The sequence below is a fragment of the Salvelinus fontinalis genome, chromosome 28 (genome assembly GCF_029448725.1).
Source record: "Salvelinus fontinalis isolate EN_2023a chromosome 28, ASM2944872v1, whole genome shotgun sequence".
NCBI lineage: Eukaryota > Metazoa > Chordata > Actinopteri > Salmoniformes > Salmonidae > Salvelinus > Salvelinus fontinalis.
In genome coordinates, this window is record NC_074692.1 from 36,025,365 (window position 1) to 36,039,988 (window position 14,624).

The window sequence follows — 14,624 nt, forward strand, 5'->3', positions numbered from 1 at the left end:
CAACCTTCTAAAAATTCAAGGAATAAGGAAAGACTTCAGAGATTCATCCTCTCTTTTTCTCTCTCTTTCTCTCTCTCGCTCTCTTTCTCTCTCGCTCTCTTTCTCTCGCTCTCTTTCTCTCTCGCTCTCTCAATTTGCTTTATTGGCATGACGTAACAATGTACATATTGCCAAAGTGTACTTTAAGTGATACATTTACCATTTTAACATAATTCAAATAATAATACTCAAGATTATTAACGGGATAATCAACAACAACAATAATCAAGGGTATAAATAACCATACATTAAACAGTAACATTAACATAGAGGACATTGCAGGTTGGTTGGTCTGTCAGACACTGCCCCTCATCTTATGGCAGGCAGCAATTTTGGGCTTCCGAGTGGCGCAGCGGTCTAAGGCACTGCAATTCAGTGCTAGAGGCATCACTACAGACCCTGGTTCAATTCCAGGCAGTATCACAACTGGCTGTGATTGGGAGTCTCAAAGGGTGGAGCACAATTGGCCCGGCGTTGGCCGGGGTAGACCGTCATTGTAAATAAGAATTTGTTCTTAACTGACTTGTCTAGTTAAATAAAGGTTAAATATAATATACAGATGTAGTGCTCTGCCAACCCACAGCTCTCTGCGTCCTCCCCCAACAGGACAGGTAGCATATTGCTCTTTTTTTTGTTTTATTATTAGTGGATATTGTCCTAATTTTGCTCTGCGTGCATTGTTTGTAGTTTTCCTCTGACAATGTACGATAATCTTACAGAACTCTGCATGCAGGGTTTCAATTAAGTGTTAGTCCCATTGGGTAAAATCTTTGCAAGTGGACCCCACACCTCGCTGCCATAAAGTGCAATTGGTTCAATGACACATTTAATCAGTTTTAGCTAATTGGTATTTCAATTTGAATTGTTTTTTTAATGGCGTAGAATGCCCTGCATGCTTTCTCTCTCAGTTCATTCACTGCCCCGCTTAGGTGTCCAGTTGAGCTTATTTTTAAATGTAAGTAATTGTAATCTAAACCTAAGTGTAATCTCTCTTTCTCCCTCTCTTCCTCCTCCTCTCCTCCTCTCTCCTTCTCCCTCTCCTCCTCCTCCTCTCTCCTTCTCCCTCTCCTCCTCCTCTCTCCTTCTCCCTCTCCTCCTCAGGCCATTTTGAGTGTGTATTTTCTTTTTGTCATCAACCAGTTCTGTTGAACATTTTAAATCCATACGTTGACATACAAGTAGTTTTATTTTCAGGGAAAACAAATCTATATTTAGTATTGTTAAACAAGACCTGTGAGAAAGCTAATATCCACTGTACAAAGTATTGTATCGTTAAGCATCAATGCACTACAACAGAGGTTCCTTTTCACATGTATTACTGTTTACAGAGATAACCCAAGCTATATTAAATATACCATCAGCTTGATTTATTTTAATTTGAGGGGAAATCTAGGAAAATGTTGTTTTGAAGCTCATTTCCTGTAATTCAACGTAGTTTAACAAGACTCATGACATCTTTCAGATAGGCTATTTAAATATGAATAAGAATAATAGATAAGGAAGATAAAGTCCAGACCCGAGTTCCCCAAATGTTACCAAATATGTTTTATGATCATTTATAAGAACTCTCAATTGAATTATACATATTCTCTTTTACAGAAAGTGAATAGATCAATTGATAGCAACCGAGTCACACATTGTGTAAGATCCCTTGTATATAAGATCCCATTTCTTTGACTCCTCGGCATTAGAATGTCGTAGCTTAGCTTCTGAATGTTATAGAGACAAACCAAAGGTATTCATTCCCATATGCATCAGAGTCGTGTCTTCCTCTGGCATTTTACCGCTTGTTGCTAGCTTAAAGCATTTTTTTTTTTACCACTCAAATCAAGGAAGGTCCTGTGCCACCCTCCCACGAAACGTTGGCGCCTATAGGGGGCCGTGCCCCCTAGGTTGGGAACCCCGGCACTAGAATGACATTCCATGTTGTTGTGTAATTTGAAGCGGCTTGTTACTGTTTATGGGCGATTCTGCAACTACAGGCCTTTTGGTGTCCCAGGGGTGTCTTGTTAATTTACATATGTTAAGTTCATACTCAAATAACCGTAAACGTATAATTTTTTTAGCTCTGGGTCACTGTTTCGCATTTAGTTTAATTTGAGCTTCATTTATTTGCACTAAAGAAAACAAGTGATAAACAACAATACAGATAGTAATGAAACAGTGTGCAGGTGTGGTCGTAAACCCAAGGACTGATTATAAATATCACCACAAAAAAACGATATACAATACAAGTAAATCAAATCAAGTTTTATTTGTCACATACACATGGTTAGCAGATGTTAATGCGAGTGTAGCGAAATGCTTGTGCTGCTAGTTCTGACCATGCAGTAATAACCAACCAGTAATCTAACAATTTAAACAAGTAATCTAACAATTTCGAGAACACGAAGCGAGGCGGCCATCTCTGTCGGCGCCGGATGTTGCTAAGTACCAAAATAAAAAAGGTTTGTTAAAAAAGATAACAGATTACTGAGTTGTTTGGTTCATCAGGCTGACTCCCAGTCTTCATGGAGGAGATTACTGAGTAGTTTGGTTCATCAGGCTGACCTCCAGTCTTCATGGAGGAGATTACTGAGTAGTTTGGTTCATCAGGTTGACCTCCAGTCTTCATGGAGGAGATTACTGAGTAGTTTGGTTCATCAGGTTGACCCCCAGTCTTCTCTTGAAGTTATTGAGGGATGATGAGGTTTTGGCAATTTTGAAGATAAGAATTCCAGAGTATGGTACCTCTATATCGGATAGAGAATTGACTATGTGAGGTACGGCAGTGGGGAAGGTGAAGGTTATTGCAGTGTCCTGTGTTATATAGATGGATTTCAGAATGAACCTGGAAGAATCCATTGAAGGGTTTAGGTAAACTGTCTGGGAGGTATGAGTATTTCTAGATGAAAATGCATAATTGGCATACATTAGTGTCATAAATAGACAAGATATTGATTAAACGAAGGTGCAGATGGAGCCAGGTAATTAGAGGTGGCTAGTCTTGTAAATGTATTTTGTATGAGGAGTCATTTGTGTAGGTAGGAGGGATATGTACAGTACTGCACCCAGACAATATTACAGGAAATGAGATATGGGTAAATGAAGCTATAGTATAGAGTTAGGAAGCAAGCCTGATGAACCAAGCCTCTAATCTTTCTGATGATACCAACACATTTCATCACTTTGCTGCAGACAAATTGAACAGGATCTTTCCAGGATCCCTTTTCATCACTTTGCTGCAGACAAATTGAACAGGATCTTTCCAGGATCCCTTTTCATCACTTAGAACACAGTGGATGTGACTTGTTCCATTTCATTCCCACCAATTGAGATTCTGGCTCTTTTCTTTTTTAAACAATATTTCTTATTCTTATTGGTGAATACAAGAAAGTTTAATTTTTTTTATTTTATTTTTTTTACATTTAAGATAATTTGTTTATCTTGGACCATTCAGAACATATGGCCATATGCATGACATAGCTTAGTTAATTAGTGAATGAAAATGATTGTGTGATAAAATCAAATTGGTATCCTTAGCAAAGAGAAGGGGAAGAAATACGGTAGAAGAACCAGCAGCAAGGTCATTGATATAGATTAGGAATAACAACGTTCCAATTATTCAACCCTGTGGGACGCCACAGGATATCTTGGCCCTGGTAGATGTACAGCCGTTTGCAAAAACAAATTGATGCTGATATCTTTAAATTACAAATGACCTCCATCACCTCCATTACATCATCGCCTACATTACATCATCGCCTACATTACATCATCGCCTACATTACATCATCGCCTCCATTACATCATCGTCTCCATTACATCATCGCCTCCATTACATCATCACCTCCATTACATCAGGAGGATCAAACTGAAGCTGAGAAGGGAAATGTCCCTTAATGTAATCCAAGGGATTTCCAATCAGTTTTCTCTATTTTCTTTGACAGAGAGGAACCCACATTCACAAAAATAGTTATTATATACACATGAAATAACATCAGGATCATTATAGGTTTTATTTCCAACAATACATTGAGATGGGTTAGTTGTAGATGCCTTTTTCTTATTCATTGAGAAGGCAGTTGTCCCACACCCTGACTTTTGATCTTCTGCTATGTTTTTCAACAAGAAAAAATTTGATCATTGGAAAATATTATATGCAAAATATGCAGAACAAAACCACAAACTGGCTACTTTGGCAACGACCCTGAGACTTAAAATGAAAAAGAAAAATTAAACCCCAAGGTAATGAGCATCAACCAAACAACAGACATCACCATAAACCTGGACAGGAGATATACTGGAAGAAGTAACATATATTCACTGACCTGGGAAGTGTAATCGGGAAAGACGGGGGCAGCGACAGACATACAAACAAGAATAGGGAAGGCAAGAACATATTTTTTTTAATGTCAAGACAAATATGGACCTCCAAGATAATTTCAACAAGAAATAAAATACGCATCTTCAACGTCAAATCAGTTTTACGGGGAAGAAACGTGGAGAAACACAAAAGTAACAAAAGCAATAGACTTCAGACAAAGACACATCCTGGGAATATACTTGTCAAACACCACAAGAAACAAAGAACTCTAGGAAGTCGCACAACAATAACTAAATGAAATCCAAATAAAATGCAGGAAATGGGGCTGAATTGGGCACACCTTGAGGAAACGCCCCAATCAACACGACCAGACAGGTTCTAACCTGGAACCCTCAGGGGAAAAGCAAACCGGGAAGACCCAGGAACAGCTGGAGAAGGTCTGTGGAGGCAGAACTAAAAGAAGCAGAATCATCCTTGAAGGAAGTGGAGAAAACCACCTAACTCCGAACGGCATGGACGAAGTTTGTGAATGATCTATGCTCTCCTGAAAGCAAAAGGTTTTAAGTCAAGTAAGAAACCTTATGGCCTGGCAGTTCAATCCCAAAAAATAGCAAAGTGTCATTACCAACACAAAATGTGTTGGTATTGACAATTTCCGGGTTATTACCATTACAAAGTAGTGACTTTTTGTATAACTTCTGTATAAAATGTATACCTCCGCTCATTACTGCTTACTACATGAGATTATACTGTCTTTATAGCAATCAATTATGTTGTAGATATCCATTTCCCCCATTTCCTTCCACTTATTTTTAACAACTATCCTAATACGATACACCATTACCCCGTCATTACTGCCACACATCCACAATGTAATCAATAAAATGTATTTATAAAGCCCTTCTTACATCAGCTGATATCTCAAAGTGCTGTACAGAAACCCAGCCTAAAACTCCAAACAGCAAGCAATGCAGGTGTAGAAGCCCGGTGGCTAGGAAAAACTCCCTAGAAAGGCAGAAACCTAGAAAGAGGAACCAGGCTCTGAGGGGTGGCAAGTCCTCTTCTGGCTGTGCCAGCTGGACACACAGCATTCTAAAGAAAAAATATATTTACACATGAAATAGCACACTTCTGTCTATGTCAAGTGTAAAGCACTTGTTCTCAATAGAACTATTGTAAAAATTATAAATATATAACCATTTCAACAAGAAATTACATTGTTGATGGTAGCCTCCGTGCCGGTATAGAAGCTCAGCCAGCAAAAGGCCCATATTTATGGATTAATGAATTAAAATATATATTTCTGATTGTGGTAGGACCAAATCATATAGACAGATCAAATAAAACCATTGTTTGTCATTCAGTTTTAAAGTAAAATATAATGTTTTATGATATGATGCTAATGATATCTGCAGAAGGTTCTGGAAAAACAGTCAAATCCATGTATTGTTGAATAAAATAGTAACATCCAATACCAGCGTATGATTCCTGACAAAATGAGAAACGTATTCAAGAAACAACTTTTAAAATTTTCATAAGAAATGCCAAAAATGCCTGTAGTTCCAAAATCACACATATGTAAAATAGAGTTTCCAAAATCACACATATGTAAAATAGAATTTCCAGAATTCTGTGAACTTTCCCCAAATTTCCATGTTTTCCAAAAATCCGAGTTGGAGGATTGATTGATTGTGATTTTGCAACCCTAGATCCTTCATTCCCAGTATATACTGTATGTAAAAACAAGAGACATGCCCTGCTGTATGCCTGCCTTTAATATGTCAGTGTGATTGAAAAACGTGCTGCAACAAAACCAATGAACCTTATGGACAGTTGAAACACTTGAAACACTGGTACATGTCATCTGTCTGTAAACTGTACTATATATCGATTGAAGTCGTCTTCTGCCAGCATCTTGACAGAGTATTATGCACTTACAGTGAAAATCATGGAATGTAGCTAGAGATTATAGCCTTAAATGACGTTGGTTTGTGCTCACTGTTCAATGGATTATAGTTTATTACCTTATGTATTTTACTGATGAGTATGGGGAATAGTACCTCCACTCCAAAACATGGCAATATTTATATTTATGTGAACATATGTCTTTAATTTCTTTAGTTAAAAGTGGAAACGTAATTTATTTTTAACGCTTAATTGAATGTAAAGTCAGTGCACATCTACAGTACTGAGACAGAAGTTTAAGCTAGCCTGAGTATCAGTTTCTTTAGCTAACATTTGACTCCTTGACACTCCTTGTCATTGCCTTTGGCGTGGAATGTTGGCTAAAGAGACTGGTACCCAGACTAAGTCTAAGGTATCAATCTATTGGGGAACAATGTACATGACTGAATCAAGGTGAACAAATGTTCCGATCATTGTCACTGCTACTCTAATCACACCACTCATCTCTCTCTTTCTCTGTCTGTCTCTCTCTCTCTCTCTCTGTCTCTCTCCTGGGGATTACTCCATGCCTGAGGGTTTAATTTGATGTCCAGTATTACTGTCTGTACTTCAAATGTTAATGTGCTTTTCATTCATGTGTATCTGAATATACAGTATACTAACTAAAAAGGTACTTAGAAGTACAGTACTGGAGTCTACCAAAGCAAAGGTGTGTCTGTATTTCTCTAGTAGTTGTATTTATTGTCAAATAGTTTTCTATGCATTTATTAGGTACAGATACAATTAAAACATTAATATGTAGTTAATTAGTATTTTATTTGTCAGGGACCATGCACACCAAGTACAAATACACTTCCTTAAATATTTATGAATGAAGCTAAAACTTTTAATTTGGCATTTTGGAATTGATCAAATGTTTCATATGAGGCAACAGTAGAGAATGTAACCTTTTATTTAAGGGTATATTCATACATATATTGTGTTTTACATTTTATAAATGAAATATCTTTATGTATCTAGTCTCCCCACTTGAAGGTGTCATAAGTATTTGGACAAATTCACTTAAGTGTATTAAAGTGGTCTGGATGCTACCATGATTACGGATAATCGTGAATGAATCGTAAATAATGATAATTGAGAAAGTTACAGAAGCACAAAGATCATACCCTAACCTCTCACCATAACCTCCCCTGTTATTGGTAATCATTTTTTTGAGGAGGGGGTGATATTTCTGCCTCTGATGTTCGTGCCCTGGGATTAGGGAGGGACTTCTAGACATCAACTATCTCGCTGTTATCTCTTACGCTTCTCTTTGTCTCAATATGTCCGGTGTCCTGGCTAAATTCCTAAATTCCCAATCTGGCCCTCAAACCATCATGTTCACCTAATAATCCCCAGTTTACAATTGGCTCATTCATCCCCCTCCTCTCCCCTGTAACTATTCCCCAGGTCGTTGATGCAAATGAGAACGTGTTCTCAGTCAACTTACCTGGTAAAATAACGGTAAAATAAAATAAATAAAGAAAGAAAAAATATCGCTATAGTTCAGGAGGAACCAGAGAATTTTAGAATCAGGTAGGTCAGTGGCTCCATACTCAGCTGCACAAAGTCAATTAATTGTCTTTAATGTGTTCAGAACGTTAGTCTAGTAGTATATAGACGAGGAAGGCCTGAACTCTCTATGTCACAGCCATAACCAAGTATTTGGCTATTTCTGTCGCCATAGTGTTCTCCTGGAGATCAAATAGTATTACACACAGTTCAGTCACAGTTTTTTATTTTAAATAGTAGAATAGCAGTATTAGCCTGGCTGATGTGGCTCACAGCGTAGGGAAAGCTGTGACACTCTGGTCTGGACCGGAGGCTGTTTTAAATGCTGTATTCACGCAGAAATTGTGCGATTGGTTCTAAAAAATAAAATCACTCAGGGGTTGAGACCTCTCGTTGTTTGTTTGGGGCGGCAGGTAGCCTAGTGGTCAGAGCATTGAATACGGCAGGTAGCCTAGTGGCTAGAGCATTGAATACGGCAGTTGTGATGGAACGAGTCGCGAACGAGTCGGCTCTAAGAGCCAGCTCTTGTAGGTGAATGTTGGGAGCCGGCTCGCATATCAGAAGTGCCAAATCTATTTTTAAAAATCTATTTTTTAATTAAGATATGAATAATCAAAAGAAGAATGTGTCTAGCTGTCTTCTGGACTGCTTTGAGTTCAGTGACAGACACACCTCAGAGAACTTGGCAGAGGTACTGTTGAGAGTGGCCAGAGAATGCCAAGTAGATGGAAAAGTGGTCTGTTGTGTTTTAGCAACAATGCAGCTAACATAACCAAAGCCATGAACATTTTAAAATGGACCCATCATCCATGTCTTCCCCACACAATCAAACTGATTGTAAGAGATGCTCTGAAGGTGATGAAGCCCACTGTGGACAAAGTGAAAGCAGCTGTGGAATACTTCCACAGGAGCACAGTAGGTGCTGAAAAACTAATGTCTACACAACGCCAGATGGGGATGCCTGAGCTGAGGCCTAAACAAAACTGCACTATTTTATATGTTGAAGCGGTTTCTTGAGTCAAAGGATGCCATCATCTCTACCCTGGCCATTGTCAATGCACCTGTTGATGCTCTGACCCAAGAGGAATGGGAAGTGGTGGTGGATGTGTGCAGAGTCCTGGAACCCTTTGAGCAGGTCACTGTGGAGATCAGTGGAGAGAGGTACAGTAAGCAATTATTACTACACCATTATTTAATCCAGTATTATATATGTATATGAGCAGTAGATGAGAATGTAGTATCAGTAGACAAAACATGAACCTGAACTAATAAGTTACTGTTCTCTCTTTTCAGCTATGTGACAGCCTCAAAAATGATACTCCTGTGTAAGGGTCTGCAGCGAATCACAGACAGCCGCCAGAGAGAAGCAAATGTAACCACAGGACATGTGACAGAGTTGATGGACACCCTATGTTCATCACTGGACAGAAAGTTCCACAGAATGGAATATAATCACGTGCTATCAGAAACCGCTGCACTTGACCCCAGGTTTAAGAAGTTAGCCTTCAGTGATGCCAGAGCGATTGATGAGGCTTCAAAGAATAACCTCCGCAGCAGGGAGGGACAGCCCCAGCAGTCAGCTGGCTCAGGCATCAGGGCAACAGGGAGAAGAGGGATCAGATGGAGCAGAAGCACCAGCAGTAATGCCACAAACATCTGCTGCTTGGATGCTGTTTGACGAGAGAGCAACTGGGTGACGAGAGAGCAACTGGGGATGCAGCACGAAGGAATCCCTCAGCAGACGCCATAATGGAGGTCCGATACAATTTGGAGGAGCCCCTCCTTCAAAGATCTGCCGATCCTCTGAGCTGGTGGAAGAACAAGGCCTCTGTCTACTCACGGCTTACTAAAGTCATGACAGGGAGACTCTGCATAGTGGGCACATCCGTTCCCTCTGAGAGTCTTCTCGAAAACGGGCAAATAATTACTGAGAGAAGAAACAACATCAGCCCCTGAAGTGAGGCAGCTTGCATTCCTGAATGCAAATCTCTCATAAAAGCTAAATATGGTCAGCATTGCTGTGTGCTGCTGGTTATAACATGGCAATAAAGAAGAGAGAGAAAAGAGGGACTAGTTTAATGTTTTAAGTGGGATGCTGCAGTTTTGCACATTGTTATTTATTTTTATTTGATATGGTGCAATATTCTATTATACTGTTCAAATTGTATTAGTTTTGAATGGTTAGATTTATATGCACTTTGTTTATATACATTAAAAAGTTATACTTTAAATGCACATGTTTAATAGCATTCTTTTTCATAACAAACCAATGCATTTTTAAATACATTGTGGTTATGGTAGAGTATGATTTAATTTAATAATTTCATTAGAATGGTTTTAACACCAATCATAGTCAAACTGTCGCTAACTATTTGACTTGAAAAAATACAAAACATATATTTTTTAAAGAGCCGTTTGGAAGCCAAAAGAGCCGGCTCTTTTTGGTGAGCTGATCCGAACGAGAGGGCTCACTGAAAAGAACCGTAATGCCCATCACTATTGACAGTTTGAATCACAATACCCATAAAACTTAGCAGTCAAGGGAAATGGTTCCAGTCGTTTTTCCACCATTCCATTTTAGAAACACTTCCAATCAAATCAAACTTTATTTGCCACATGTGCCGAATACAACAAGTGTAGACTTTACCGTGAAATTCTTACTTAACCAACAGTGCAGTTCAAGAAGAAGAAAATATTTACCAAGTAGGCAAAAATAAAAAGTAATAATAAAAAGTAACACAATAAGAATAACAATAACGAGGCTATATACAGGGGGCACCGGTCCCGAGTCAGTGTGCAGGGTACAGGTTAGTTGAGGTAAAATAAGGGCTGTGTTTCGTGTAGGCTCACCCTGGTGTGACATTTTGATAACTGTGTACATCTCTTTAGGTCAAGTGACTTTTATCAATATATTCAGCTCTATTTACTCTCAGATTCTAAAATACCAATTAGCATAAAAGTAGACACCATGCAAAACTACAAGTCCCTGCAAGCTCCTGCACATCGCTATCCTCCTGCACGTCATCTCTAGCTGACAACTAGCTGCATTAAACTGTCAGTCTTTACAGACATCGCTGGGAGCAGGAGACACGACTCTATCAATTGTGAGACTGTGAATCATCATACATAATAAAAACAAAGCCTATATTACAATTATTTAAATGTATGGCAGACCAAGCTAGTTATCCTATCCAGTACATCACCCATTCACCGTGACGTTCAGGACAGAACAGCTCCATCTATATGAACTGCTTATTGATACTATCTCCATGTAATTAGTACAATCCAAGACTTCCCATATTTTAATGTTTATACCTTAGCCCAGGGGTATTCAATTCTTACCCTACGAGGTCTCTCTTCACTGACCGGACTTTGTCTTGGAGCGACCTACCTTTAATATAGCCAGGTATATCAAACATCCTCATCTAAAAATGTTGATTGTTTTCTTCGCTATCTAACTAATTTACTGTCGGACTACTGTGTAGACCCCGTCCACGACCATTCCAACCAGTCGCTGTCCATACAAAGGACTCTCCAGGATTGTCCACATGGCATAATCGTTGGACAAATTCTGGTGACCCAAACACAAAGGTGAATTCCCCATTGGCAATTCTTCCATTCATCTCTGGGTGGCCGTGGCCAACACATGCAGCAGTGATTTAAAAATTCTACTTGATCTTCCATTGTCAATTTCAACAAGATTGGTTTCTTCTGACATTTTTGTGGATAACTTTCCGCTTGCAAACCACATTTATTAATTTTTTTATTTAAACTTTATTGAACACATGCAGACGTCCAAACTTGGTAGATCAAACTTGTGTTATGTTCCGCTTGTGTTATGTGCCACTGGCTCCATAGAAATAATGTATTAATATGTATTCTTGTTTCTATGAATGGCTCCATCCATGTTTGTTTTGGTTGTGCGAGGAAGACGCGTGCGATTCGAACAGTGTGCACTCACCTATAAGCTCGTGTCTGTTTGTGTCACTGCCACGCTACCTACAGTGCCGAGGAGAAGTGACAGTCATTGGAGCGGTGTGGTCAGATGTATGCAATATAACTGATTCACCACCAGAGGGCGGTATTCACACATAAATAGTCAAAGAGTACAGAGTGGGTAAATGGAGGTTTCTCAAACTGGTCCTGGAGAGCTACTTGTAACATTTTCACAAAAACACAAAAACGTATATTCCCGCTGTCCTTTCCAGCCTGGTTCCAGTAACTAGGGTGGGTGTGTAGACAGTACAGCTCAGCTTTGCTCAGTAGTGTGAACTGTGAAGAGGATATGGGTGTGCAGGATTTCATTCCAGCACTGCAGTAACACACCTGAATCATTAAATTATGGTCCAGAATGAAGACCAAGATTATTGTCTGGTGTGTTAATGAAGGCTGCTGCACAAGCAACTCTCCTGGACAGGATCTGAATAATCCTGGTGTTTTCAGATCAAAACTACTCATGTCTTTGGAAACTTTGAAATAATAATATTTTTTGAATTCTCTATCTCCTTTAATGGATTGTGTGCATTGAAAAGGGTTGTTATACTGTCTGTATAGTGACATCAGGAAGGGTGTGTCTCCTGGTTATACTGTCTGTATAGTGACATCAGGAAGGGTTGTCTCCTGGTTATACTGTCTGTATAGTGACATCAGGAAGGGTGTGTCTCCTGGTTATACTGTCTGTATAGTGACATCAGGAAGGGTTGTCTCCTGGTTATACTGTCTGTATAGTGACATCAGGAAGGGTTGTCTCCTGGTTATACTGTCTGTATAGTGACATCAGGAAGGGTGTGTCTCCTGGTTATACTGTCTGTATAGTGACATCAGGAAGGGTGTGTCTCCTGGTTATACTGTCTGTATAGTGACATCAGGAAGGGTGTGTCTCCCGGTTATACTGTCTGTATAGTGACATCAGGAAGGGTTGTCTCCCGGTTATACTGTCTGTATAGTGACATCAGGAAGGGTTGTCTCCTGGTTATACTGTCTGTATAGTGACATCAGGAAGGGTGTGTCTCCTGGTTATACTGTCTGTATAGTGACATCAGGAAGGGTTGTCTCCTGGTTATACTGTCTGTATAGTGACATCAGGAAGGGTGTGTCTCCTGGTTATACTGTCTGTATAGTGACATCAGGAAGGGTTGTCTCCTGGTTATACTGTCTGTATAGTGACATCAGGAAGGGTGTGTCTCCTGGTTATACTGTCTGTATAGTGACATCAGGAAGGGTTGTCTCCTGGTTATACTGTCTCATTGGTGGGAAAAGTACACATTGTCATACTTAAAAGTAAAGATACCTTAGTAGAAAATTACTCAAGTAAATGTGAAAGTCAACCAGTAAAATACTACTTGAGTAAAAGTCTAAAAGTATTTCGTTTTAAATATACTTAAGTATCAAAAGTAAAAGTATAAATGATTTCACATTCTTTATATTAAGCAAATCAGACGGCACCATTTTCTTGTTTTTTTTTACATTTACGGATAGCCAGGAGCACACTCCAAACACAAACATCATTTACAAACAAAGCATGTGTGTTTAGTGAGTCTGCCACATCAGAGGTAGTAGAGATGACCAGGAATGTTCTCTTGATAAGTGCTTGAATAGGACCATTTTCCTGTCCTGCTAAGCATTCAAAATGTAACGAGTACTTTTGGGTGTCAGGGAAAACGTAAGGAGTAAAACGTACAGTATTTTCCTTAAGAATGTTGTGGAGTAAAAGTTACAGATACCCACAAAAACGACTTAAGTAGTTTTTCAAAGTATTTTTGCTTAAGTACTTTACACCACTGCTGTAAAGTGACATCAGGAAGGGTTGTCTCCTGGTTATACTGGATCGTTCTTGATACACACAGGAAACTGTTGTGGGTGAAAAACCCAGCAGCGTTGCAGTTCTTGACACAAACTACATGTCTCAATTGTCTCAAGGCTTAAAAATAATTGTTTAACCTGTCTCCTCCCATTCATCTACACTGATTGAAGTGGATTTAACAAGGTACATCATTAAGGGATCATAGCTTTCAACTGGATTCAGCTGGTCAGTCTATGCCATGGAAAGAGCAAGTGTTCTTAATGTTTTGTACACTCAGTGTATATTGTGCTCTGCTGAAATGTTATTTAAATTTCACAGAGAGCTTCACAGAGTTTTTTCTCAAAGAGCTTCACAGAGAGCCACAGTAGATTTTCATGTGATGCATATTTGCTGTTCAAAGTTTATTTGGCCATTTGTAGGTATCGGAATACATACATAGGAATATGTTCTGTGAGAGTAAAAAAACATACACAAGACAGTCAATGTAAAAATGTAGTACACATAAAATACTAGACTAGAGAGCCATGATGAAATATATCTACACAAAGTACTGTCAAGTAAAGAACTGTAGTTGTGAACATAGAGACTGCAGTCAGTGCTTATTCCAGACCTAAGGGGACACTCCCTGTTCTGTCCTGTTGCTTAGTGCCAGACTCCATGTACTTGTCCCAAATGACACCCATATTCCCTATATAGTGCACTACTTTTGATCAGAGCCCTATAGGTAATAGGGTGTCGTTTGGGATACAGTCCTATAAGCAGGTAATGAGTACTGCATTATTCATAAACCTTCCGTGGCCATCCCACTGAAGAATCAGCCAATAAGCAGGCCCTGTGCTGGTGAGATGTGATGAGCCTGGAGCTGATTGGTTGGCCGCTCGCTCTGGTGATGGCTTCCCATTGTGACATCACTCAGGATGAATTCTGAAACCTTAACCCTGTGGAAATCCAACGGCCCTCAAAGCCATATATACAGACGGCCCCTATTCAGGGTTTAGGGTCAAGGGGGGAAGAAATAAC